At 44.0% G+C, this 25564-nt stretch overlaps 27 non-coding genes across 27 annotated transcripts; all 27 read left to right on the forward strand.

Annotated features, from left to right (window-relative positions):
* The first annotated feature begins 10195 nt into the window (after positions 1–10195).
* trnav-uac (transfer RNA valine (anticodon UAC)) lies at positions 10196–10268 on the forward strand. Its single transcript has one exon. It is a non-coding gene; the product is annotated as a tRNA-Val (tRNA).
* Positions 10269–10508: 240 nt separating this feature from the next.
* trnav-uac (transfer RNA valine (anticodon UAC)) lies at positions 10509–10581 on the forward strand. Its single transcript has one exon. It is a non-coding gene; the product is annotated as a tRNA-Val (tRNA).
* Positions 10582–10821: 240 nt separating this feature from the next.
* trnav-uac (transfer RNA valine (anticodon UAC)) lies at positions 10822–10894 on the forward strand. The gene has a single exon. It is a non-coding gene; the product is annotated as a tRNA-Val (tRNA).
* A 240-nt stretch (positions 10895–11134) lies between these two features.
* On the forward strand, positions 11135–11207 carry trnav-uac (transfer RNA valine (anticodon UAC)). Its single transcript has one exon. It is a non-coding gene; the product is annotated as a tRNA-Val (tRNA).
* A 632-nt stretch (positions 11208–11839) lies between these two features.
* trnav-uac (transfer RNA valine (anticodon UAC)) lies at positions 11840–11912 on the forward strand. Its single transcript has one exon. It is a non-coding gene; the product is annotated as a tRNA-Val (tRNA).
* A 240-nt stretch (positions 11913–12152) lies between these two features.
* On the forward strand, positions 12153–12225 carry trnav-uac (transfer RNA valine (anticodon UAC)). The gene has a single exon. It is a non-coding gene; the product is annotated as a tRNA-Val (tRNA).
* A 240-nt stretch (positions 12226–12465) lies between these two features.
* On the forward strand, positions 12466–12538 carry trnav-uac (transfer RNA valine (anticodon UAC)). The gene has a single exon. It is a non-coding gene; the product is annotated as a tRNA-Val (tRNA).
* Positions 12539–13248: 710 nt separating this feature from the next.
* Positions 13249–13321, forward strand: trnav-uac (transfer RNA valine (anticodon UAC)). The gene has a single exon. It is a non-coding gene; the product is annotated as a tRNA-Val (tRNA).
* Positions 13322–13639: 318 nt separating this feature from the next.
* Positions 13640–13712, forward strand: trnav-uac (transfer RNA valine (anticodon UAC)). Its single transcript has one exon. It is a non-coding gene; the product is annotated as a tRNA-Val (tRNA).
* Positions 13713–14030: 318 nt separating this feature from the next.
* On the forward strand, positions 14031–14103 carry trnav-uac (transfer RNA valine (anticodon UAC)). The gene has a single exon. It is a non-coding gene; the product is annotated as a tRNA-Val (tRNA).
* A 631-nt stretch (positions 14104–14734) lies between these two features.
* Positions 14735–14807, forward strand: trnav-uac (transfer RNA valine (anticodon UAC)). The gene has a single exon. It is a non-coding gene; the product is annotated as a tRNA-Val (tRNA).
* Positions 14808–15438: 631 nt separating this feature from the next.
* On the forward strand, positions 15439–15511 carry trnav-uac (transfer RNA valine (anticodon UAC)). The gene has a single exon. It is a non-coding gene; the product is annotated as a tRNA-Val (tRNA).
* A 240-nt stretch (positions 15512–15751) lies between these two features.
* On the forward strand, positions 15752–15824 carry trnav-uac (transfer RNA valine (anticodon UAC)). The gene has a single exon. It is a non-coding gene; the product is annotated as a tRNA-Val (tRNA).
* Positions 15825–16064: 240 nt separating this feature from the next.
* On the forward strand, positions 16065–16137 carry trnav-uac (transfer RNA valine (anticodon UAC)). The gene has a single exon. It is a non-coding gene; the product is annotated as a tRNA-Val (tRNA).
* Positions 16138–16768: 631 nt separating this feature from the next.
* On the forward strand, positions 16769–16841 carry trnav-uac (transfer RNA valine (anticodon UAC)). The gene has a single exon. It is a non-coding gene; the product is annotated as a tRNA-Val (tRNA).
* Positions 16842–17472: 631 nt separating this feature from the next.
* Positions 17473–17545, forward strand: trnav-uac (transfer RNA valine (anticodon UAC)). The gene has a single exon. It is a non-coding gene; the product is annotated as a tRNA-Val (tRNA).
* Positions 17546–17785: 240 nt separating this feature from the next.
* trnav-uac (transfer RNA valine (anticodon UAC)) lies at positions 17786–17858 on the forward strand. Its single transcript has one exon. It is a non-coding gene; the product is annotated as a tRNA-Val (tRNA).
* Positions 17859–19750: 1892 nt separating this feature from the next.
* On the forward strand, positions 19751–19823 carry trnav-uac (transfer RNA valine (anticodon UAC)). Its single transcript has one exon. It is a non-coding gene; the product is annotated as a tRNA-Val (tRNA).
* Positions 19824–20141: 318 nt separating this feature from the next.
* On the forward strand, positions 20142–20214 carry trnav-uac (transfer RNA valine (anticodon UAC)). The gene has a single exon. It is a non-coding gene; the product is annotated as a tRNA-Val (tRNA).
* Positions 20215–20532: 318 nt separating this feature from the next.
* trnav-uac (transfer RNA valine (anticodon UAC)) lies at positions 20533–20605 on the forward strand. The gene has a single exon. It is a non-coding gene; the product is annotated as a tRNA-Val (tRNA).
* A 631-nt stretch (positions 20606–21236) lies between these two features.
* trnav-uac (transfer RNA valine (anticodon UAC)) lies at positions 21237–21309 on the forward strand. Its single transcript has one exon. It is a non-coding gene; the product is annotated as a tRNA-Val (tRNA).
* Positions 21310–21940: 631 nt separating this feature from the next.
* On the forward strand, positions 21941–22013 carry trnav-uac (transfer RNA valine (anticodon UAC)). Its single transcript has one exon. It is a non-coding gene; the product is annotated as a tRNA-Val (tRNA).
* Positions 22014–22644: 631 nt separating this feature from the next.
* On the forward strand, positions 22645–22717 carry trnav-uac (transfer RNA valine (anticodon UAC)). Its single transcript has one exon. It is a non-coding gene; the product is annotated as a tRNA-Val (tRNA).
* A 631-nt stretch (positions 22718–23348) lies between these two features.
* On the forward strand, positions 23349–23421 carry trnav-uac (transfer RNA valine (anticodon UAC)). Its single transcript has one exon. It is a non-coding gene; the product is annotated as a tRNA-Val (tRNA).
* A 240-nt stretch (positions 23422–23661) lies between these two features.
* Positions 23662–23734, forward strand: trnav-uac (transfer RNA valine (anticodon UAC)). The gene has a single exon. It is a non-coding gene; the product is annotated as a tRNA-Val (tRNA).
* Positions 23735–24365: 631 nt separating this feature from the next.
* On the forward strand, positions 24366–24438 carry trnav-uac (transfer RNA valine (anticodon UAC)). The gene has a single exon. It is a non-coding gene; the product is annotated as a tRNA-Val (tRNA).
* Positions 24439–25069: 631 nt separating this feature from the next.
* Positions 25070–25142, forward strand: trnav-uac (transfer RNA valine (anticodon UAC)). Its single transcript has one exon. It is a non-coding gene; the product is annotated as a tRNA-Val (tRNA).
* Positions 25143–25564: the final 422 nt, after the last annotated feature.

Genomic DNA, 25564 nt, shown 5'->3' on the forward strand with positions numbered 1-25564 from the left:
GATCAAAACGGTTTTCTTACCAGACTGTAATTATGTTTATTTCTGCTGCAAAGTTGGACATTTAAACATGGAGGTCAGTGGAGGCTCGTTTTTCTAAGTAGCTCCTTGTGGTCGTTGAAAACGATGCAGCTTGTGTAGGTCCTGGTAGGATCCACTGATGTAACGAGTCACCATGCATTACCACATGGTGGCAGTAATGTACCATGTTTGCTGTTCGTCAACCACTCATAAATAAATACATTAGAAGTAATGTGAGTGCAGTGTTTAGACCCAGCCAGCATTATATGAATAATAGAATAAAACAAATAAGCTTTCATTAAAAAATATCCTTTAATTACAACAGCAGTTAAAAGCAACATAGCTCAGTTTTCAGGAATGAATATATTTCTGACAGTTCTGAAATAAATATGAGATACCTCTTGGATTTCAAATTCCTGTGGAATATTCTTTCAAATGAATTTTTTAACAAAGTTTTACTAACTGTTAGAATTAATCATGATATTTTTCAGTCTTGCAGAACATGAAACATTGTAGAGAAATATTATTTTTTCCAGCCTGTGCTGCATGCAAACATGTTTTCTAGGAAGCAGAGCTGCCGCGCGGGCATGAACGCAGCTCCAGAAACTCCAGAGGGTCAAAGGGCACATGCCATTCACATGTTTGAACGCGGTGACCCCGATGAACCCGCCGCTCTCAAGCTCACAGGTTCAGCTTTTGCTCTTTTTTTAACTCTTGAAAAATCTTCACAAAACAGATTAAGATATTCATGTGTGTGGAGCTAGAACAGTCTCAAATGCACACGCCGATCCCCAAATGCACAGACAGAAGATTTGCAAATGCACAGACAGATTCACAAATGCACGGGATGATTTGCAAATGCACAGAACAATTCACACATGCGTAGGACAAGATACACAAATGTATTTCTGTTGCACACACAAATATAACCTGATTTACAAACGGTTTGTGATCTATGGGCTGCGCTGCATTTGTGTGTGACTTTTGAGACTCACGTGCTTCAATCCAACAATGCGTTTTTTAAACATGGAAGGATCTGCAACCAATCAGATATCTTCCTTTGTTTCAGCCAATCATAAGAGCGCACCCCACGTGGGGGATGATTTACTCATAAACCAGATTCGTTTGACGTGTCGACAGGCGCGTTCTCCAAAAGACAGTGAACGCGTACGCGACCTGCAGTTCTTGCTTTGCCCGCGAGTGGCGCTGCTCAGCTCAGAACACCAGCTGACCACAAGTGACTTGACGCGGTGGTTTGGATACTTGCAGACTGTTTTGAAGAGAGGCTGAGCAGCTGGGCATTAATATTATGTCTACCTGCGGAGCCTGTGGGTAAACAACTTCGAAGGTTTCATGAGATGTCTGAACCATGTGTGAGGAGCAATTTATTTTCATCCTTTTTATATGTGTGATTCTATAAAGAGGAAAACATGGTGAGATATAAGTCTTTAAACATGCAGACTACCGGGCAATGCTCAGTTAAACCTATAATCTCATGAACCTAGCTAAGGAGTTAGCACCTGGATGCACAAAACTGCTTCAACCTGGACCACGAAAGTTTCAGGCCCTGTGGGACTGAAACTCAAGGGTCATCTGATCTTGGGGTAAATTTGCCGGTATGTCCATTCCTGGGAAAATTGACAGCTTTTTTGTTGTTTCTTGTTGTGGTTTTCCACTTGTATAAATACTTACTTTTTCCTATGCAGGGACACAGAGTTCTGCTGGAGCCTATCCCAGCTAATTTCAGGAAAAGGTACACCCTGGACAGTCTAACGCAGGGCCACATATGTGCGCTTTTCCACTAGTACCTACTCAGCGCGCCCCGGCTCAGGACGGCTCGTCACGCCTCGTGCCGCATCGTGCCTCCTCTACCCGCTTTGTCCTCGTTTGTTTTTCCACACCCAGGTGAGAAGTGAAGTTGGGGTGAAGTTGCTGTGACGTACTCGATTGCGCAACCGCTTTGTTCGTGTCGCGCTGATCAGAAATCAGCTGGAGCCGCGAGCGGCTGAGAGTAAAACAGCCCGTCTACATCCCTTTTTTAATTTTTTCTCGTCAGTCACCAGGTTTATGAACATCTGCACCTCAGAGTTGGATCACCAAACAGACGTTTGCGCTGTATAATAAAATCGTCGCGAGCCGTGAGTGGTTCTCGCGCTAACTCCCGCTTCCTGATTCAGTCTGACGGCCCCGCCCCCCGACCAATCGGTGGGCTGTAGTGTGAAGATGTCAGATCCAGGGCCGACTCAGCCCGGTTAGAACCCTGGCAGCCTCGTTACAGAAAAAGTATCTGCTTGGCACGGCTCCACCTGCCTCGGCCCGTAGTGGAGAAGCGCAAGACGGGGGCGTGGCGAGTAGAAGCGAGCTGAGGAGGTATTAGTGGAAAAGGGCCAATAGATAAACAGACAACCAGACACACTCACACCTACGGGCAATTTAGAATCATCAATTTACCTACAACGCATGTTTTTGGACTGTGGGAGGAAGCCGGAGTACCAGGAGGGAACCCACGCAAGCACGGGGAGAACATGCAAACTCCACACAGAAAGACCCCGCTGGTCCGGGGAGCTGAACCTGGAACCTTCTCGCTGTGAGGCAACAGTGCTAACCACCAAGCCACCGTGCTGCCTACATTAAAGTCCAAATCTTTCCAATTAATGTCCAACAATAATTCCTTTTCTAAAATCCTTATTTATGTATTTCCTCCTTGACGTTATGTTAACACACCTGCATGCTTCAGATCTGCAAAATGCCAACATGTTTACCGTACTTGTATAGAGGTCTGCACACTCACTGATGAGCAGTTCAGGAGGGCTGATCATACCCTTCAGTATAAAATACAAACCGTCTCAAGGTGCTTTTCAGAGACCCTGAACAGACCCTTGAGCAAATTTCAAATAAACAGTGGAAAGAAAAACTCCCATTTAAGAGTGAAGAAACCTTGAACAGGACCTGGATCAATAAGGCAGGACCCTCCTGCCGTAGACCAGCCAGGTAGAGCAGGAAGAGGGAGACCAGAAAGAGAGGACGAAGAACTGAGAGAGGAGAGACACAGATATATTGTCAAAGGTACAAAAAAACAGATTTATTAGTATTAATTATTCGTTAACTGGAGAAATGACAGGTTTATGTTTATATGACTGATTCATGGTTAGTTGGTGAACTACAGAGACAACTATATAAACAAGTGTAGACATCGAGTTACTAAGAATTCCAAGATTTATTTTTAATTAGTTTTTTTATGAACACGAACAATGCATGTGCAGAAATACAGGGTGCTTATTATTTTGTGCACCTGAGACGTTGAGACAGATAATGAACCTGCTGATGTGAAGCTGCCTGACTATCAGTCACCAGCCCAGATACCGTCAACCTTTAACGATAAAATAACGAGGCTGATCTGTCTGAGTGACGGGCGGCTGACGGCTGATAAAGCCTGGGGATCAGAAACACATCACGCTGCCTGTTAATCCTGCCGTCGCTTCATCTGTCTGCTTCCTGCTGCTGTGCGTTGCTCATCTTTAATTGGTTAATCAATTGAGTTAAATAACATGTCAAAATTGGAAGAACACTTAAACCAAAACTTGTTACTATCCTCAAGTAAAAATATGCAGTTCCATCTTTTTGCCGTATAATTTGATTTATTACTAATACAAATGCTTTTAAAGCTTTAAAATAGCCAATAGATGTCGTGTGTTTTGCTGTTTGCCAAAGAAGTTTAGTAAATGATCCACAGGACAACTTTTAGGGTGCTTTCACACTTGTGGCCCATTTGTTTTGTTCCGATTCAGGTGCTAAATCGATACAGTTGTTTCGTTTCTCTTTTGTGGGGTTCGTGTTCACAAGGCAAACGTCTGTAGCGGTTCAAAGCTGTTAACAAATGCCATGCGCGAACCAACTGTTCTCTCATTGGTCAGAAATGAACGCGGAAGGAGTTTCCTCTTCCACAGCCCGGGATAAACAAGAAGCCCCTTTCACAGAGAGGGCGTAAAGCACAGACTGCCGCTGGCTTTCCCATTCATTTATGTGCTACCGGCGCAAGAGCGGACCGCTCTGCTGCCGAGCTCAGCGCCGGGCGAGAGGCCGCCTGCCGCAGGGTTTGCGCAGCGCAATTGAACATTTTTTAATTTCACCGTGCCGCGCTGTGACAACATCTCGGCATGTCCAATATGAGAGAGGTGGTGGCACCACCTCTACTAGGAGATCTCGGCTCGCTTGTTTTGTGCTGCATCCGAGCGCGATTGCTGTGTTCATATCACAAACCGATCTTTAGGGGGAAACGCTCCCTGTTCCGGAACAACTGCTCCAAATGGGACAGGTGTGAAAGCACCCTTAGATCATTTCAAAGCTGTTTGTTGAATTTTAAAACCAGTTGGAGTCAGATGGAGGCAGACCCCCGTGACCGGCAACTGCAATTAAAAGGAATAAAATTCAAATACTTGCAATGATGTAGGCATGTAACTTTGTCTTTTTACGCTATTTGGAAACCACAGATTATCTTATACCTTTCAATGGTCAGACTTGATGATTACAACTTTTATTGATTTGATCTTGCCTCTAAAGATTACAATTCTCCCTGGCGGGAGTCTTTAAAATTACCTCTAGACTCGCGGTAATCCTGTAATTACCGTGACGTACTGTAGATCCTGGAAGTGACGTTGAGGCCTTGCGTTTTATTAAACAATTACCTTTTATTTCACATTGAATTTAAATGAAAAGCATCTTATCGCACGCTCAAGAGTTAGATTTCAGTGACGAAATCGGAAAATGGCGTTTTGGTTTTAAGTTGCCATGGTAACAGTAAACTCGACGGTAACCGTAACCGGGTCCAGAGCTTTCGTCAAAGCTCGGAGAGTTTTGAGCTGTCAGAGGCTTTTAGCTTGAGGGATAAAACATTTATTACCGTGGAGACATATGGGGCTGTATCTTCATCTCTTTGTTGTTTTCCTACTGATTTACACGTCTTGTTTCATATTCTCAGACTTCATAAGTCTGGTGATCGTATGATGATGTCTTTTAAGACATATTTTTCTTGCTTAAAGGGACTTTTGTGTTGGGTGGGAAGGGAACACACAACACCCCCCCCCCCCTAAAAGAAAAAAATGCCCTTGCATTAGCATGGCAACACCTGTGTCCAACTGGACTCACAGCAGTCTGACCAGCACTTATCCAGCTGGACCCGCCTATTTGATTTCTTGCTTGTGTTTTTCTCTCAGATGTAAGTCACTTTGGATAAAAACGTCTGCTAAATGACAGTAGTAGTAGTAGTAGTCTCTGTGTGAAGCTTGATGTTGAATAATTTCTTTATATCAGCTAAAAATATCAGATCATTTCACTATATGGAGTTGATACAGGTTAATGTTGTAACATAATATCTCACCATGGACAGCAAGTGCCAAAATTACGCCGGCAAAGAAGCAGAAAAGGCAAAGAGAAGATTGGACAAACAGATTCCCGCCATTCATCATTGAATCACTGACGTGAATTTGGACAGGATTAAAATGATCTTGCTGGAATACGGTCGGTCATTAGCGATGTAGTTTTTACTTTACATATCTCAGAAATGGTGCATTCAGCAAGATTAAAATCAAAGACGTCCTCTGTGATTATTACAAATCAGCAGGTCCATCATAAATCACGTGAACGCTGCTCATGTGAACCATTTGGACCAGAAACATATTGCTCTAAGTACATTAGATGAAGATGGTGATTGCAAGAAACAACGATAGATGGACTGACGAGGAAGTTCAGGCCTCGTCTGGATTTTACGCTAATGTAGAGGTCCAGCAGCAGGTTTTCTTTTGATCTTGATTGCTATCACCACGTTTGTTAAAAAAGCAAACAAAAACGCAAGTAGCATCCCTTGTTGACTTGTTTCTTCTGCTCTTTTTTTTGGCTGCATTTTCCCTTTATGCAGCTGGCCGTTCACAAACAGACCAAAAAATGCACATTGCCGCCACCTCGTGGTCAGCTGTGTTATTTGTTCAATGGTTCTTGTGTGGTGCCACCGTGTGATGGAGACACGGCGGCTGAAGGGGCCGAAGCTCCTGTCCAACGGGTTTACCCTGAACCCCCGCTAGCGGAAACGCCCCGACTGATACAGCTGATCGAAGTTTCTATAGACGAAACTGAATCAGGCAAGTTGTAATCTGAAATACTGGATATCACAATTGACCGATAAAATCAGATACTTTTCAGATACAAACTCTTCATCTTTCCTGATTTTAGCAGCTTCTTTGTAGAATAAGGCTGCTGCGTAGTGGTTGCCAGAGATGATGGTCTCCAAGACTACACCATACGGGTTGTGAGTCCAACTGCAAAGATCTTTGCAGCTGGATTTCTAGTATATCAAATGGAGATTGGCTTTTTTCAATCCAGGTTAAATGCTTGCGGCTTTCTAATGTGAGCACTTAGCATGAAGCTCAGTTTCACCGAGCTTCCTTTTCTTAGCTTTCTTTTGTTTCTTTGAATCACTTTTTTGCAATGCACGAATGATACCACATGAATGCATTTGTTGTATTAATAATATTCAGATGTTTGTGATGTGCGTTGATGTTCAGGTGAAGTTTCCCTGCAGGATTAGAGGGAACCATCGCTTAACTAATCAGCCTTTTTCTGCGCACTTGGAGGCATGTCAGCCACTGCCTTTGATGTCAGTATGTTTTTTCCAGCGTTGGTGGAGTAGGCGTGGGGGTTGATTTGCATACAAAGCTATTCTCGCCTCCTCTTTGTTCTTGCACGTAGCGCAGAGAGAGCAATTGTCTTCATCAGTCAGAAGTGTTTATCTCTTTCATTCGATGCAGATTCAGCGTGACGGTTGGCGACGGCAAAGAATGCTGGGTGGAAGTAATAGTTACGCGGGATTAGTACTGAAGACGGTCGTATTGTTGTGTCAGCGAAGTGCTGAATGTGTCTGTATGTGACGTGAAGGAGATGGTAACGAGGCTGATTGAGATGATAAACTCCATAAAAGTCAGTCTCAGCTCTTCATAATTCACCAAATATGTCGCACTGCGGGGACAGTTTAAACATTACTCACCCAAAAATCCTGCATCTCCAAATAATTTGATTTAACAAAGAGGCCGAAACTCTTTCAAATATGTATTATATGTAATATTGAACTTCTGCAGCTTGTTAAATATCTTCCCCCCAAAAAACGAACACAACCACAACTGAAGGCGCCATCGGAGTCATTTCCAGATGTTCAAAAGCGTCCTCTGTAATGGAGTTAAAAATCATCTGAAGCTCCTTACGTGCTGGCTGTTCTTTACGGAATATTTCTACCATTTCCCTGTTTCTGTATGTGTACATACAGACGTGGACAAATATGTTGGTACCTTCAATTAAACAAAAAACCCAGATTGTCTCTGAAATAACTTAAAACTGACAAAAGTAATAAATCATTTAATGGAAATTGGCTCGTGAAAATCACTTTTGAATTGTGGTGCAAAATAATTATTTAATGAATGGAATTAATGAAGCTGATCTGGACATTAATGATGGAACTATCAACTTATCGATATTTAGTTTCACAACCTTTTGAGTTGATCACTTCAGTCCAGTGATGGGTGTAACTGTCAGTGAAACTTGTCCACCTGTGGACAGGTGTTCTGGTCCTCATAAACAAATGTCTCCAGATGTCTCAGGTTTGGGTTTCTTCTCCAGTTGTTCCAGATTTTTCCACAGACGTTTAAATCAGGACTCATTGGAGGACACAAGTCCAGTGTTTGGTTCTGAGTTGTTCCTGACGGGTTTTAGTTGTGTGTTTTTGGTCATTGTCTTGTTGGAGGATCTAAGACCTGCAACTGAGACCAAGCTTTCTGACACTGGGCAGCACATTTGTCTCCAGAATGTCCTGATGGTCTTGAGATTTCATTATAGCTGCACAGATTCAAGACACCCGGTACCAGACGCAGTAAAGCAGCTCCAGAACAGAACCGAGCCTCCTCCATGTTTCACAGTAGATGCAGTCTTCTTTTCTTTGAAGACTTTGAAGGAAGATGTGACTTGTCAAAAAGCTCCAGTTTTGTCTCATGTGTCTGAAGGACATTCTTCAAGAAGATTTGTGGTTTGTCTATATGGTATTTGTCTGATGTTCTTCCAACAGTGGAGTCCTCCTTGGTCGTCCACACTATGGATGGTGTGATATGCTGGTCTTGAGTAAATATGGCTGTGTGTAATTTCACTCCTTTTCTTGCTCCAGTATGTTAAAGCAAGGGTAACAAAGCCGATGTCATATCTTCAGGTAAATATTACAGAATGTCCGTGTACAGGCGCCGTTATTGAACCTGTGCAGGACTGGATCAGGACTGGATCTTGGTACTTTTCCTGTTGATCTCAACTCTGAAAACTTGGACTAGGTGAAGCGATCAGTGCTGATTTCCAGCTGCAGCACCGATGAACCTGCTGAACCTCTGCAGCATCGTTTCATCTCTCTCTGGGCTGCAGAGACGTTCACACAGAGGCAGCCTGCAGCTCTTTAAAATGTAAAACTGAACCGCTCAGCTGAGATCAAAGCAGGTATTTCCTGATGTCCTGATCTCATGTCAGCCTTCAGCTCGCCCTGCTGCTGCTGCTGCTCGAGTGCTGAGGCTTCGTCAGGCTCCTGACACCTCCTCTGCAGATCAGAGTGGAGCATCTGCTGCAGGAGGAGATGACAGCAAATCGCTGCGATCTCTTCTCTGCAGGAGCCGTCACAGGACTGACATGAAAATCCCTTCTTTAATAAACACTGCTCTCTAGGGTGACTTCATTTACTCATATTTTGAAATCAATGATAGTTTTACTTCCTTAAAGCCACTGTTGACTGAAGGTAAGAAATATGTCCACAAATTGTTACTACAAAATGTACATTGTTAGTTGTATATTTGGAATTTAGGGACTCCTTTTCTTCAGGTCCGCCTCTGAAGCCACACCTCCAACGAACATGAACTGGTAATTCCTGTTCGCTTGAGAAAAAGTGTTTGAAGACAGAAAGGGTATGTCCATGCTGTCAAACTGTAGGATAATACATTAACTCCCATACATGCTGAGTGTGAAGAATACTGTTCGGATCACCAGCTGATCACCAGCAGATCAATCCGTGTATCTGTAACATAAAAATCAATTTTCAAGTTCTGTTAATTAATGAGTTTGGCTGTTAGGTCCAACAGTTTTATAAATTACTTCCTGAGTTTTATGGCTTTCTTCTAGAGTGCCCATTGAAGCTTCCAGAGGTTTTGGAGTGTGGTTGTCATCATGTCTGCTTTACATGCAGAAGGTCCTGGGATCAAACCCCCAGCAGAACCAAATCCTTGGTCATGCAAAGCACAAGTTCTGCATTAGCAGTCCTGAACCTAACCTTGTTTTTATACCACATGGTTGCTAAGATAACCTACCATAGAACCGATGTAATCAAAACAGAGTGAAGAGTTGACTTAGCTACTGTCTTGTATGAGGAAGCCCTCAAGGGTTGGAGGTCCAACAGTTTTATGAATGACTTCTTGAGTTTTATGGCTTACTTCTTTAGTTCCTATTTAAGCTTCCAGAGGTCTTGGAGTGTGGATTTCATCATGTCTGCTTTACACGCCGAAGGTCCTGGGATCAAGTCTGAAGCTAACCTTGTTTTTATACCACATGGTTGCTAAGATAAGCTACCATATAACTGATGTAACCAAAACTGAGTGAAGAGTTGACTTAGCTACTGTCTTGTATGAGGAAGCCCTCAAGGGTTGGAGGGCCAACAGTTTTATGAATGACTTCTTGAGTTTTATGGCTTACTTTCTGAGCTCCCATTTAAGCTTCCAGAGGTTTTGGAGTGTGGTTGTCATCATGTCTGCTTTACATGCAGAAGGTCCTGGGATCAAACCCCAGCTGAACCAAATTCTTGGTCATGCAGTGGTGGTCTTCATGTCTGCTTTACACGCAGAAGGTCCTGGGATCAAACCCCAGCAGAACCAAATCCTTGGCCATGCAAAGCATAAGTTCTGAAGTAGCAGTCCTGAAGCTCACCTTGTTTTTATACCACATGGTTGCTAAGATAACCTACCATAGAACTGATGTAACCAAAACAGAGTGAAGAGTTGACTTAGCTACTGTCTTGTATGAGGAAGCCCTCAAAGGGTTGGAGGGCCAACAGTGTTATGAATGACTTCTTGAGTTTTATGGCTTACCTCTTTTAGCTCCCATTTAAGCTTCCAGAGGTTCTGTAGTGTAGTGGTCATCACGTCTGCTTTACACGCAGAAGGTCCTGGGATCAACCCCCAGCAGAACCAAATCCATGGTCATGCAAAGCATAAGTTCTGCAGTAGCAGTCCTGAAGCTCACCTTGCTTTTATACCACATGGTTGCTAAGATAACCTACCATAGAACCGATGTAATCAAAACTGAGTGAAGATTTGGCTTAGCTACTGTCTTGTATGAGGAAGCCCTCAAGGGTTGGACGGCCAACAGTTTAATGAATTACTTCTTGAGTTTTATGGCTTACTTCTTGAGCTCCCATTTAAGCTTCCAGAGGTTCTGTAGTGTAGTGGTCATCACGTCTGCTTTACACGCAGAAGGTCCTGGGCTCAACCCCCAGCAGAACCAAATCCATGGTCATGCAAAGCATAAGTTCTGCAGTAGCAGTCCTGAAGTGCGCTTTGCTTTTATACCACACGGTTGCTAAGATAACCTACCATAGAACCGATGTAATCAAAACAGAGTGCAGAGTTGACTTAGCTACTGTCTTGTATGAGGAAGCCCTCAAGGGTTGGAGGGCCAACAGTGTTATGAATGACTTCTTGAGTTTTCTGGTTTACTTCCTGAGCTCAAATTTAGGCTTCCAGAGGTTCTGTAGTGTAGTGGTCATCACGTCTGCTTTACACGCAGAAGGTCCTGGGATCAACCCCCAGCAGAACCAAATCCATGGTCATGTAAAGCATAAGTTCTGCAGTAGCAGTCCTGAAGCTCACCTTGCTTTTATACCACATGGTTGCTAAGATAACCTACCATAGAACCGATGTAATCAAAACTGAGTGAAGATTTGACTTAGCTACTGTCTTGTATGAGGAAGCCCTCAAGGGTTGGACGGCCAACAGTTTAATGAATTACTTCTTGAGTTTTATGGCTTACTTCTTGAGCTCCCATTTAAGCTTCCAGAGGTTCTGTAGTGTAGTGGTCATCACGTCTGCTTTACACGCAGAAGGTCCTGGGATCAACCCCCAGCAGAACCAAATCCATGGTGATGCAAAGCATGAGTTCTTCAGTAGCAGTCCTGAAGCACACTTTGCTTTTATACCACATGGTTGCTAAGATAACCTACCATAGAACCGATGTAATCAAAACAGAGTGAAGAGTTGACTTAGCTACTGTCTTGTATGAGGAAGCCCTCAAGGGTTGGACGGCCGACAGTTTTATGAATGATTTCTTGAGTTTTATGGCTTACTTTCTGAGCTCCCATTTAAGCTTCCAGAGGTTTTGGAGTGTGGTTGTCATCATGTCTGCTTTACATGCAGAAGGTCCTGGGATCAAACCCCAGCTGAACCAAATTCTTGGTCATGCAGTGGTGGTCTTCATGTCTGCTTAACACGCAGAAGGTCCTGGGATCAAACCCCAGCAGAACCAAATCCTTGGCCATGCACAGCATAAGTTCTGAAGTAGCAGTCCTGAAGCTCACCTTGTTTTTATACCACATGGTTGCTAAGATAACCTACCATAGAACTGATGTAACCAAAACTGAGTGAAGAGTTGACTTAGCTACTGTCTTGTATGAGGAAGCCCTCAAGGGTTGGAGGGCCAACAGTGTTATGAATGACTTCTTGAGTTTTATGGCTTACCTCTTTTAGCTCCCATTTAAGCTTCCAGAGGTTCTGTAGTGTAGTGGTCATCACGTCTGCTTTACACGCAGAAGGTCCTGGGATCAACCCCCAGCAGAACCAAATCCATGGTCATGCAAAGCATAAGTTCTGCAGTAGCAGTCCTGAAGCTCACCTTGCTTTTATACCACATGGTTGCTAAGATAACCTACCATAGAACCGATGTAATCAAAACTGAGTGAAGATTTGACTTAGCTACTGTCTTGTATGAGGAAGCCCTCAAGGGTTGGACGGCCAACAGTTTAATGAATTACTTCTTGAGTTTTATGGCTTACTTCTTGAGCTCCCATTTAAGCTTCCTGAGGTTCTGTAGTGTAGTGGTCATCACGTCTGCTTTACACGCAGAAGGTCCTGGGCTCAACCCCCAGCAGAACCAAATCCATGGTCATGCAAAGCATAAGTTCTGCAGTAGCAGTCCTGAAGTGCGCTTCGCTTTTATACCACACGGTTGCTAAGATAACCTACCATAGAACCGATGTAATCAAAACAGAGTGAAGAGTTGACTTAGCTACTGTCTTGTATGAGGAAGCCCTCAAGGGTTGGAGGGCCAACAGTTTCATGAATGACTTCTTGAGTTTTATGGTTTACTTCCTGAGCTCAAATTTAGGCTTCCAGAGGTTCTGTAGTGTAGTGGTCATCACGTCTGCTTTACACGCAGAAGGTCCTGGGATCAACCCCCAGCAGAACCAAATTCTTGGTCATGCAGTGGTGGTCTTCATGTCTGCTTTACACGCAGAAGGTCCTGGGCTCAACCCCCAGCAGAACCAAATCCATGGTCATGCAAAGCATAAGTTCTGCAGTAGCAGTCCTGAAGTGCGCTTTGCTTTTATACCACACGGTTGCTAAGATAACCTACCATAGAACCGATGTAATCAAAACAGAGTGAAGAGTTGACTTAGCTACTGTCTTGTATGAGGAAGCCCTCAAGGGTTGGACGGCCAACAGTTTTATGAATGATTTCTTGAGTTTTATGGCTTACTTTCTGAGCTCCCATTTAAGCTTCCAGAGGTTTTGGAGTGTGGTTGTCATCATGTCTGCTTTACATGCAGAAGGTCCTGGGATCAAACCCCAGCTGAACCAAATTCTTGGTCATGCAGTGGTGGTCTTCATGTCTGCTTTACACGCAGAAGGTCCTGGGATCAAACCCCAGCAGAACCAAATCCTTGGCCATGCACAGCATAAGTTCTGAAGTAGCAGTCCTGAAGCTCACCTTGTTTTTATACCACATGGTTGCTAAGATAACCTACCATAGAACTGATGTAACCAAAACTGAGTGAAGAGTTGACTTAGCTACTGTCTTGTATGAGGAAGCCCTCAAGGGTTGGAGGGCCAACAGTGTTATGAATGACTTCTTGAGTTTTATGGCTTACCTCTTTTAGCTCCCATTTAAGCTTCCAGAGGTTCTGTAGTGTAGTGGTCATCACGTCTGCTTTACACGCAGAAGGTCCTGGGATCAACCCCCAGCAGAACCAAATTCTTGGTCATGCAGTGGTGGTCTTCATGTCTGCTTTACACGCAGAAGGTCCTGGGCTCAACCCCCAGCAGAACCAAATCCATGGTCATGCAAAGCATAAGTTCTGCAGTAGCAGTCCTGAAGTGCGCTTTGCTTTTATACCACACGGTTGCTAAGATAACCTACCATAGAACCGATGTAATCAAAACAGAGTGAAGAGTTGACTTAGCTACTGTCTTGTATGAGGAAGCCCTCAAGGGTTGGAGGGCCAACAGTGTTATGAATGACTTCTTGAGTTTTCTGGTTTACTTCCTGAGCTCAAATTTAGTCTTCCAGAGGTTCTGTAGTGTAGTGGTCATCACGTCTGCTTTACACGCAGAAGGTCCTGGGATCAACCCCCAGCAGAACCAAATCCATGGTCATGCAGTGGTGGTCATCATGTCTGCTTTACACGCAGAAGGTCCTGGGATCAAACCCCAGCAGAACCAAATCCATGGTCATGTAAAGCACAAGTTCTGCAGTAGCAGTCCTGAAGCTCACCTTGCTTTCATACCACATGGTTGCTAAGATAACCTACCATAGAACCGATGTAATCAAAACTGAGTGAAGATTTGACTTAGCTACTGTCTTGTATGAGGAAGCCCTCAAGGGTTGGACGGCCAACAGTTTAATGAATTACTTCTTGAGTTTTATGGCTTACTTCTTGAGCTCCCATTTAAGCTTCCAGAGGTTCTGTAGTGTAGTGGTCATCACGTCTGCTTTACACGCAGAAGGTCCTGGGCTCAACCCCCAGCAGAACCAAATCCATGGTCATGCAAAGCATAAGTTCTGCAGTAGCAGTCCTGAAGTGCGCTTTGATTTTATACCACACGGTTGCTAAGATAACCTACCATAGAACCGATGTAATCAAAACAGAGTGAAGAGTTGACTTAGCTACTGTCTTGTATGAGGAAGCCTTCAAGGGTTGGAGGGCCAACAGTTTTATGAATGACTTCTTGAGTTTTATGGCTTACTTTCTGAGCTCCCATTTAAGCTTCCAGAGGTTTTGGAGTGTGGTTGTCATCATGTCTGCTTTACATGCAGAAGGTCCTGGGATCAAACCCCAGCTGAACCAAATTCTTGGTCATGCAGTGGTGGTCTTCATGTCTGCTTTACACGCAGAAGTTCCTGGGATCAAACCCCAGCAGAACCAAATCCTTGGCCATGCAAAGCATAAGTTCTGAAGTAGCAGTCCTGAAGCTCACCTTGTTTTTATACCACATGGTTGCTAAGATAACCTACCATAGAACTGATGTAACCAAAACTGAGTGAAGAGTTGACTTAGCTACTGTCTTGTATGAGGAAGCCCTCAAGGGTTGGAGGGCCAACAGTTTTATGAATGACTTCTTGAGTTTTATGGCTTACTTCTTGAGCTCCCATTTAAGCTTCCAGAGGTTCTGTAGTGTAGTGGTCATCACGTCTGCTTTACACGCAGAAGGTCCTGGGCTCAACCCCCAGCAGAACCAAATCCATGGTCATGCAAAGCATAAGTTCTGAAGTAGCAGTCCTGAAGCTCACCTTGTTTTTATACCACATGGTTGCTAAGATAACCTACCATAGAACTGATGTAACCAAAACTGAGTGAAGAGTTGACTTAGCTACTGTCTTCTATGAGGAAGCCCTCAAGGGTTGGAGGGCCAACCGTTTTATGAATGACTTCTTGAGTTTTATGGCTGACTTTCTGAGCTCCTATTTAAGCTTCCAGAGGTTTTGGAGTGTGGTTGTCATCATGTCTGCTTTACATGCAGAAGGTCCTGGGATCAAACCCCAGCTGAACCAAATTCTTGGTCATGCAGTGGTGGTCTTCATGTCTGCTTTACACGCAGAAGGTCCTGGGATCAAACCCCAGCAGAACCAAATCCTTGGCCATGCAAAGCATAAGTTCTGAAGTAGCAGTCCTGAAGCTCACCTTGTTTTTATACCACATGGTTGCTAAGATAACCTACCATAGAACTGATGTAACCAAAACTGAGTGAAGAGTTGACTTAGCTACTGTCTTGTATGAGGAAGCCCTCAAGGGTTGGACGGCCAACAGTTTAATGAATTACTTCTTGAGTTCTATGGCTTACTTCTTGAGCTCCCATTTAAGCTTCCAGAGGTTCTGTAGTGTAGTGGTCATCACGTCTGCTTTACACGCAGAAGGTCCTGGGCTCAACCCCCAGCAGAACCAAATCCATGGTCATGCAAAGCATAAGTTCTGCAGTAGCAGTCCTGAAGTGCGCTTTGCTTTTATACCACACGGTTGCTAAGATAACCTACCATAGAACCGATGTAATCAAAACAGAGTGCAGAGTTGACTTAGCTACTGTCTTGTATGAGGAAGCCCTCAAGGGTTGGAGGGCCAACAGTGTTATGAATGACTTCTTGAGTTTTCTGGTTTACTTCCTGAGCTCAAATTTAGGCTTCCAGAGGTTCTGTAGTGTAGTGGTCATCACGTCTGCTTTACACGCAGAAGGTCCTGGGATCAACCCCCAGCAGAACCAAATCCATGGTCATGTAAAGCATAAGTTCTGCAGTAGCAGTCCTGAAGCTCACCTTGCTTTTATACCACATGGTTGCTAAGATAACCTACCATAGAACCGATGTAATCAAAACTGAGTGAAGATTTGACTTAGCTACTGTCTTGTATGAGGAAGCCCTCAAGGGTTGGACGGCCAACAGTTTAATGAATTACTTCTTGAGTTTTATGGCTTACTTCTTGAGCTCCCATTTAAGCTTCCAGAGGTTCTGTAGTGTAGTGGTCATCACGTCTGCTTTACACGCAGAAGGTCCTGGGCTCAACCCCCAGCAGAACTAAATCCATGGTCATGCAAAGCATAAGTTCTGCAGTAGCAGTCCTGAAGTGCGCTTTGCTTTTATACCACATGGTTGTTAAGATAACCTACCATAAAACCGATGTAATCAAAACAGAGTGAAGAGTTGACTTAGCTACTGTCTTGTATGTGGAAGCCCTCAAGGGTTGGAGGGCCAACAGTTTTATGAATGACTTCTTGAGTTTTATGGCTTACTTTCTGAGCTCCCATTTAAGCTTCCAGAGGTTTTGGAGTGTGGTTGTCATCATGTCTGCTTTACATGCAGAAGGTCCTGGGATCAAACCCCAGCTGAACCAAATTCTTGGTCATGCAGTGGTGGTCTTCATGTCTGCTTTACACGCAGAAGTTCCTGGGATCAAACCCCAGCAGAACCAAATCCTTGGCCATGCAAAGCATAAGTTCTGAAGTAGCAGTCCTGAAGCTCACCTTGTTTTTATACCACATGGTTGCTAAGATAACCTACCATAGAACTGATGTAACCAAAACTGAGTGAAGAGTTGACTTAGCTACTGTCTTGTATGAGGAAGCCCTCAAGGGTTGGAGGGCCAACAGTTTTATGAATGACTTCTTGAGTTTTATGGCTTACTTCTTGAGCTCCCATTTAAGCTTCCAGAGGTTCTGTAGTGTAGTGGTCATCACGTCTGCTTTACACGCAGAAGGTCCTGGGCTCAACCCCCAGCAGAACCAAATCCATGGTCATGCAAAGCATAAGTTCAGAAGTAGCAGTCCTGAAGCTCACCTTGTTTTTATACCACATGGTTGCTAAGATAACCTACCATAGAACTGATGTAACCAAAACTGAGTGAAGAGTTGACTTAGCTACTGTCTTCTATGAGGAAGCCCTCAAGGGTTGGAGGGCCAACCGTTTTATGAATGACTTCTTGAGTTTTATGGCTGACTTTCTGAGCTCCTATTTAAGCTTCCAGAGGTTTTGGAGTGTGGTTGTCATCATGTCTGCTTTACACGCAGAAGGTCCTGGGATCAACCCCCAGCAGAACCAAATCCATGGTCATGCAGTGGTGGTCATCATGTCTGCTTTACACGCAGAAGGTCCTGGGATCAAACCCCAGCAGAACCAAATCCATGGTCATGTAAAGCACAAGTTCTGCAGTAGCAGTCCTGAAGCTCACCTTGCTTTTATACCACATGGTTGCTAAGATAACCTACCATAGAACCGATGTAATCAAAACTGAGTGAAGATTTGACTTAGCTACTGTCTTGTATGAGGAAGCCCTCAAGGGTTGGACGGCCAACAGTTTAATGAATTACTTCTTGAGTTTTATGGCTTACTTCTTGAGCTCCCATTTAAGCTTCCAGAGGTTCTGTAGTGTAGTGGTCATCACGTCTGCTTTACACGCAGAAGGTCCTGGGCTCAACCCCCAGCAGAACTAAATCCATGGTCATGCAAAGCATAAGTTCTGCAGTAGCAGTCCTGAAGTGCGCTTTGCTTTTATACCACATGGTTGTTAAGATAACCTACCATAAAACCGATGTAATCAAAACAGAGTGAAGAGTTGACTTAGCTACTGTCTTGTATGTGGAAGCCCTCAAGGGTTGGAGGGCCAACAGTTTTATGAATGACTTCTTGAGTTTTATGGTTTACTTCCAGAGCTCAAATTTAAGCTTCCATAGGTTCTGTAGTGTAGTGGTCATCACGTCTGCTTTACACGCAGAAGGTCCTGGGATCAACCCCCAGCAGAACCAAATCCATGGTGATGCAAAGCATAAGTTCTTCAGTAGCAGTCCTGAAGCACACTTTGCTTTTATACCACATGGTTGCTAAGATAACCTACCATAGAACCGATGTAATCAAAACAGAGTGAAGAGTTGACTTAGCTACTGTCTTGTATGAGGAAGCCCTCAAGGGTTGGACGGCCAACAGTTTTATGAATGATTTCTTGAGTTTTATGGCTTACTTTCTGAGCTCCCATTTAAGCTTCCAGAGGTTTTGGAGTGTGGTTGTCATCATGTCTGCTTTACATGCAGAAGGTCCTGGGATCAAACCCCAGCTGAACCAAATTCTTGGTCATGCAGTGGTGGTCTTCATGTCTGCTTTACACGCAGAAGGTCCTGGGATCAAACCCCAGCAGAACCAAATCCTTGGCCATGCACAGCATAAGTTCTGAAGTAGCAGTCCAGGGGCCTGTACTACGAAGCGGGATTTGGGGTTAGCGAGGTAACTTCAGGTTTAACCCTGGGTTTTCAGGACTACGACGGTGGTTCACTTCTCACCGGGGTACATCGCCATGGTAACTTATGCTGAACCGCTAACCTGCTCCGGAGCAGGTTATGTTCGAGATACAGATCGCCGGGTATAAAAGCACCGCCCACTGACCAATCAGCTCTCTTGGAAAATGACATGCCCTTTCGAAGCGGATCGTGAGAGGATCCCTCCGAAGAGAACGCGTATTCAGGGACCACCAAAACCCCTTTGCTTTCCCTGAAGAGTACCTGTATGAACGATCCAAAAAAAAAGGAAAAAAAGAAAAAAGAGGTGGAGGAGAAAATAAAAAATAAATCAATCAATGAATAAATAAAACAAATCATCACCCAAAATCCGATGTACAGTCAATCCAAAACTAATACCAATTAAATAAATAAATCAAGAAGAAATGAAAAAGAAGATGCATTTGTAAGGGGATAGCAAAAAAGGGATTTTCAATTTCGTCCCTCGAACATTCTGAGAAGTCACTTTAAAATACTAAATACCCCCCTCCTGAAAAAATAAAAAATTAAATAAAATAAATAAAAAAACCCAATTCTTTGGTACAGCATCAGCACAAGTTATCGGTCAACAACAATAGTTATAGAACCAATATATACAGACTGTCTCAGAAAATTAGAATATTGTGATTTTCTGTAATGCAAACACAAAAATAAAAAAAATGTCATACATTCTGGATTCATTACAAATCAACTGAAATATTGCAAGCCTTTTATTATTTTAATATTGCTGATCATGGTTTACAGTTTAAGATTAAGATTCCCAGAATATTCAAATATATGTTTATATCCCAATGAATTTACGCATTTATACAGTCAGCGATCTTTTCCCAGCTGTCTTTCCTGCATTTTGCAGCTGCAACTGTGTTGCTTTTTGCCTGTATTATATGCCTATACTCATCATATTTCCGTAAAATTATTGTTTGCTCTTCGCTACTGAAATAAGCGGCTCTGACAGCGGACTTCTCCATGCTTGCGATTGGTCATGCGCTGAAAACACTGCCCCTTTTATGTGCACGCGCTCATATCCAGATTGGAGAAACCTGGGTTGATATAACGAGTTGATAACCGCCGTCGTGTGACCGCTTAGCGTGATTGCAATTGTCCCGCTTAGTGAATCTGGATAAGGAAAAGATATCCTGGATATGTTGAACTTGCTTCGTAGTACAGGCCCCTGAAGCTCACCTTGTTTTTATACCACATGGTTGCTAAGATAACCTACCATAGAACTGATGTAACCAAAACTGAGTGAAGAGTTGACTTAGCTTCTGTCTTGTATGAGGAAGCCCTCAAGGGTTGGAGGGCCAACAGTTTCATGAATGACTTCTTGAGTTTTATGGTTTACTTCCTGAGCTCAAATTTAGGCTTCCAGAGGTTCTGTAGTGTAGTGGTCATCACGTCTGCTTTACACGCAGAAGGTCCTGGGATCAACCCCCAGCAGAACCAAATTCTTGGTCATGCAGTGGTGGTCCTCATTTCTGCTTTACACGCAGAAGGTCCTGGGCTCAACCCCCAGCAGAACCAAATCCATGGTCATGCAAAGCATAAGTTCTGCAGTAGCAGTCCTGAAGTGCGCTTTGCTTTTATACCACACGGTTGCTAAGATAACCTACCATAGAACCGATGTAATCAAAACAGAGTGAAGAGTTGACTTAGCTACTGTCTTGTATGAGGAAGCCCTCAAGGGTTGGAGGGCCAACAGTGTTATGAATGACTTCTTGAGTTTTCTGGTTTACTTCCTGAGCTCAAATTTAGTCTTCCAGAGGTTCTGTAGTGTAGTGGTCATCACGTCTGCTTTACACGCAGAAGGTCCTGGGATCAACCCCCAGCAGAACCAAATCCATGGTCATGCAGTGGTGGTCATCATGTCTGCTTTACACGCAGAAGGTCCTGGGATCAAACCCCAGCAGAACCAAATCCATGGTCATGTAAAGCACAAGTTCTGCAGTAGCAGTCCTGAAGCTCACCTTGCTTTTATACCACATGGTTGCTAAGATAACCTACCATAGAACCGATGTAATCAAAACTGAGTGAAGATTTGACTTAGCTACTGTCTTGTATGAGGAAGCCCTCAAGGGTTGGACGGCCAACAGTTTAATGAATTACTTCTTGAGTTTTATGGCTTACTTCTTGAGCTCCCATTTAAGCTTCCAGAGGTTCTGTAGTGTAGTGGTCATCACGTCTGCTTTACACGCAGAAGGTCCTGGGCTCAACCCCCAGCAGAACCAAATCCATGGTCATGCAAAGCATAAGTTCTGCAGTAGCAGTCCTGAAGTGCGCTTTGATTTTATACCACACGGTTGCTAAGATAACCTACCATAGAACCGATGTAATCAAAACAGAGTGAAGAGTTGACTTAGCTACTGTCTTGTATGAGGAAGCCTTCAAGGGTTGGAGGGCCAACAGTTTTATGAATGACTTCTTGAGTTTTATGGCTTACTTTCTGAGCTCCCATTTAAGCTTCCAGAGGTTTTGGAGTGTGGTTGTCATCATGTCTGCTTTACATGCAGAAGGTCCTGGGATCAAACCCCAGCTGAACCAAATTCTTGGTCATGCAGTGGTGGTCTTCATGTCTGCTTTACACGCAGAAGTTCCTGGGATCAAACCCCAGCAGAACCAAATCCTTGGCCATGCAAAGCATAAGTTCTGAAGTAGCAGTCCTGAAGCTCACCTTGTTTTTATACCACATGGTTGCTAAGATAACCTACCATAGAACTGATGTAACCAAAACTGAGTGAAGAGTTGACTTAGCTACTGTCTTGTATGAGGAAGCCCTCAAGGGTTGGAGGGCCAACAGTTTTATGAATGACTTCTTGAGTTTTATGGCTTACTTCTTGAGCTCCCATTTAAGCTTCCAGAGGTTCTGTAGTGTAGTGGTCATCACGTCTGCTTTACACGCAGAAGGTCCTGGGCTCAACCCCCAGCAGAACCAAATCCATGGTCATGCAAAGCATAAGTTCTGAAGTAGCAGTCCTGAAGCTCACCTTGTTTTTATACCACATGGTTGCTAAGATAACCTACCATAGAACTGATGTAACCAAAACTGAGTGAAGAGTTGACTTAGCTACTGTCTTCTATGAGGAAGCCCTCAAGGGTTGGAGGGCCAACCGTTTTATGAATGACTTCTTGAGTTTTATGGCTGACTTTCTGAGCTCCTATTTAAGCTTCCAGAGGTTTTGGAGTGTGGTTGTCATCATGTCTGCTTTACACGCAGAAGGTCCTGGGATCAACCCCCAGCAGAACCAAATCCATGGTCATGCAGTGGTGGTCATCATGTCTGCTTTACACGCAGAAGGTCCTGGGATCAAACCCCAGCAGAACCAAATCCATGGTCATGTAAAGCACAAGTTCTGCAGTAGCAGTCCTGAAGCTCACCTTGCTTTTATACCACATGGTTGCTAAGATAACCTACCATAGAACCGATGTAATCAAAACTGAGTGAAGATTTGACTTAGCTACTGTCTTGTATGAGGAAGCCCTCAAGGGTTGGACGGCCAACAGTTTAATGAATTACTTCTTGAGTTTTATGGCTTACTTCTTGAGCTCCCATTTAAGCTTCCAGAGGTTCTGTAGTGTAGTGGTCATCACGTCTGCTTTACACGCAGAAGGTCCTGGGCTCAACCCCCAGCAGAACCAAATCCATGGTCATGCAAAGCATAAGTTCTGCAGTAGCAGTCCTGATGTGCGCTTTGATTTTATACCACACGGTTGCTAAGATAACCTACCATAGAACCGATGTAATCAAAACAGAGTGAAGAGTTGACTTAGCTACTGTCTTGTATGAGGAAGCCTTCAAGGGTTGGAGGGCCAACAGTTTTATGAATGACTTCTTGAGTTTTATGGCTTACTTTCTGAGCTCCCATTTAAGCTTCCAGAGGTTTTGGAGTGTGGTTGTCATCATGTCTGCTTTACATGCAGAAGGTCCTGGGATCAAACCCCAGCTGAACCAAATTCTTGGTCATGCAGTGGTGGTCTTCATGTCTGCTTTACACGCAGAAGTTCCTGGGATCAAACCCCAGCAGAACCAAATCCTTGGCCATGCAAAGCATAAGTTCTGAAGTAGCAGTCCTGAAGCTCACCTTGTTTTTATACCACATGGTTGCTCAGATAACCTACCATAGAACTGATGTAACCAAAACTGAGTGAAGAGTTGACTTAGCTACTGTCTTGTATGAGGAAGCCCTCAAGGGTTGGAGGGCCAACAGTTTTATGAATGACTTCTTGAGTTTTATGGCTTACTTCTTGAGCTCCCATTTAAGCTTCCAGAGGTTCTGTAGTGTAGTGGTCATCACGTCTGCTTTACACGCAGAAGGTCCTGGGCTCAACCCCCAGCAGAACCAAATCCATGGTCATGCAAAGCATAAGTTCTGAAGTAGCAGTCCTGAAGCTCACCTTGTTTTTATACCACATGGTTGCTAAGATAACCTACCATAGAACTGATGTAACCAAAACTGAGTGAAGAGTTGACTTAGCTACTGTCTTCTATGAGGAAGCCCTCAAGGGTTGGAGGGCCAACCGTTTTATGAATGACTTCTTGAGTTTTATGGCTGACTTTCTGAGCTCCTATTTAAGCTTCCAGAGGTTTTGGAGTGTGGTTGTCATCATGTCTGCTTTACATGCAGAAGGTCCTGGGATCAAACCCCAGCTGAACCAAATTCTTGGTCATGCAGTGGTGGTCTTCATGTCTGCTTTACACGCAGAAGGTCCTGGGATCAAACCCCAGCAGAATCAAATCCTTGGCCATGCAAAGCATAAGTTCTGAAGTAGCAGTCCTGAAGCTCACCTTGTTTTTATACCACATGGTTGCTAAGATAACCTACCATAGAACTGATGTAACCAAAACTGAGTGAAGAGTTGACTTAGCTACTGTCTTGTATGAGGAAGCCCTCAAGGGTTGGACGGCCAACAGTTTAATGAATTACTTCTTGAGTTCTATGGCTTACTTCTTGAGCTCCCATTTAAGCTTCCAGAGGTTCTGTAGTGTAGTGGTCATCACGTCTGCTTTACACGCAGAAGGTCCTGGGCTCAACCCCCAGCAGAACCAAATCCATGGTCATGCAAAGCATAAGTTCTGCAGTAGCAGTCCTGAAGTGCGCTTTGCTTTTATACCACACGGTTGCTAAGATAACCTACCATAGAACCGATGTAATCAAAACAGAGTGCAGAGTTGACTTAGCTACTGTCTTGTATGAGGAAGCCCTCAAGGGTTGGAGGGCCAACAGTTTTATGAATGACTTCTTGAGTTTTATGGCTTACTTCTTGAGCTCCCATTTAAGCTTCCAGAGGTTCTGTAGTGTAGTGGTCATCACGTCTGCTTTACACGCAGAAGGTCCTGGGCTCAACCCCCAGCAGAACCAAATCCATGGTCATGCAAAGCATAAGTTCTGAAGTAGCAGTCCTGAAGCTCACCTTGTTTTTATACCACATGGTTGCTAAGATAACCTACCATAGAACTGATGTAACCAAAACTGAGTGAAGAGTTGACTTAGCTACTGTCTTCTATGAGGAAGCCCTCAAGGGTTGGAGGGCCAACCGTTTTATGAATGACTTCTTGAGTTTTATGGCTGACTTTCTGAGCTCCTATTTAAGCTTCCAGAGGTTTTGGAGTGTGGTTGTCATCATGTCTGCTTTACATGCAGAAGGTCCTGGGATCAAACCCCAGCTGAACCAAATTCTTGGTCATGCAGTGGTGGTCTTCATGTCTGCTTTACACGCAGAAGGTCCTGGGATCAAACCCCAGCAGAACCAAATCCTTGGCCATGCAAAGCATAAGTTCTGAAGTAGCAGTCCTGAAGCTCACCTTGTTTTTATACCACATGGTTGCTAAGATAACCTACCATAGAACTGATGTAACCAAAACTGAGTGAAGAGTTGACTTAGCTACTGTCTTGTATGAGGAAGCCCTCAAGGGTTGGACGGCCAACAGTTTAATGAATTACTTCTTGAGTTCTATGGCTTACTTCTTGAGCTCCCATTTAAGCTTCCAGAGGTTCTGTAGTGTAGTGGTCATCACGTCTGCTTTACACGCAGAAGGTCCTGGGCTCAACCCCCAGCAGAACCAAATCCATGGTCATGCAAAGCATAAGTTCTGCAGTAGCAGTCCTGAAGTGCGCTTTGCTTTTATACCACACGGTTGCTAAGATAACCTACCATAGAACCGATGTAATCAAAACAGAGTGCAGAGTTGACTTAGCTACTGTCTTGTATGAGGAAGCCCTCAAGGGTTGGACGGCCAACAGTTTTATGAATGACTTCTTGAGTTTTATGGCTTACTTTCTGAGCTCCCATTTAAGCTTCCAGAGGTTTTGGAGTGTGGTTGTCATCATGTCTGCTTTACATGCAGAAGGTCCTGGGATCAAACCCTAGCTGAACCAAATTCTTGGTCATGCAGTGGTGGTCTTCATGTCTGCTTTACACGCAGAAGGTCCTGGGATCAAACCCCAGCAGAACCAAATCCTTGGCCATGCACAGCATAAGTTCTGAAGTAGCAGTCCTGAAGCTCACCTTGTTTTTATACCACATGGTTGCTAAGATAACCTACCATAGAACTGATGTAACCAAAACTGAGTGAAGAGTTGACTTAGCTTCTGTCTTGTATGAGGAAGCCCTCAAGGGTTGGACGGCCAACAGTTTAATGAATTACTTCTTGAGTTTTATGGCTTACTTCTTGAGCTCCCATTTAAGCTTCCAGAGGTTCTGTAGTGTAGTGGTCATCACGTCTGCTTTACACGCAGAAGGTCCTGGGATCAACCCCCAGCAGAACCAAATCCATGGTCATGCAAAGCATAAGTTCATCAGTAGCAGTCCTGAAGCTCACCTTGTTTTTATACCACATGGTTGCTAAGATAACCTACCATAGAACTGATGTAACCAAAACTGAGTGAAGAGTTGACTTAGCTACTGTCTTCTATGAGGAAGCCCTCAAGGGTTGGAGGGCCAACCGTTTTATGAATGACTTCTTGAGTTTTATGGCTGACTTTCTGAGCTCCTATTTAAGCTTCCAGAGGTTTTGGAGTGTGGTTGTCATCATGTCTGCTTTACATGCAGAAGGTCCTGGGATCAAACCCCAGCTGAACCAAATTCTTGGTCATGCAGTGGTGGTCTTCATGTCTGCTTTACACGCAGAAGGTCCTGGGATCAAACCCCAGCAGAATCAAATCCTTGGCCATGCAAAGCATAAGTTCTGA

This window comes from Cololabis saira, chromosome 2 (genome assembly GCF_033807715.1).
Source record: "Cololabis saira isolate AMF1-May2022 chromosome 2, fColSai1.1, whole genome shotgun sequence".
Classification (NCBI taxonomy): domain Eukaryota; kingdom Metazoa; phylum Chordata; class Actinopteri; order Beloniformes; family Belonidae; genus Cololabis; species Cololabis saira.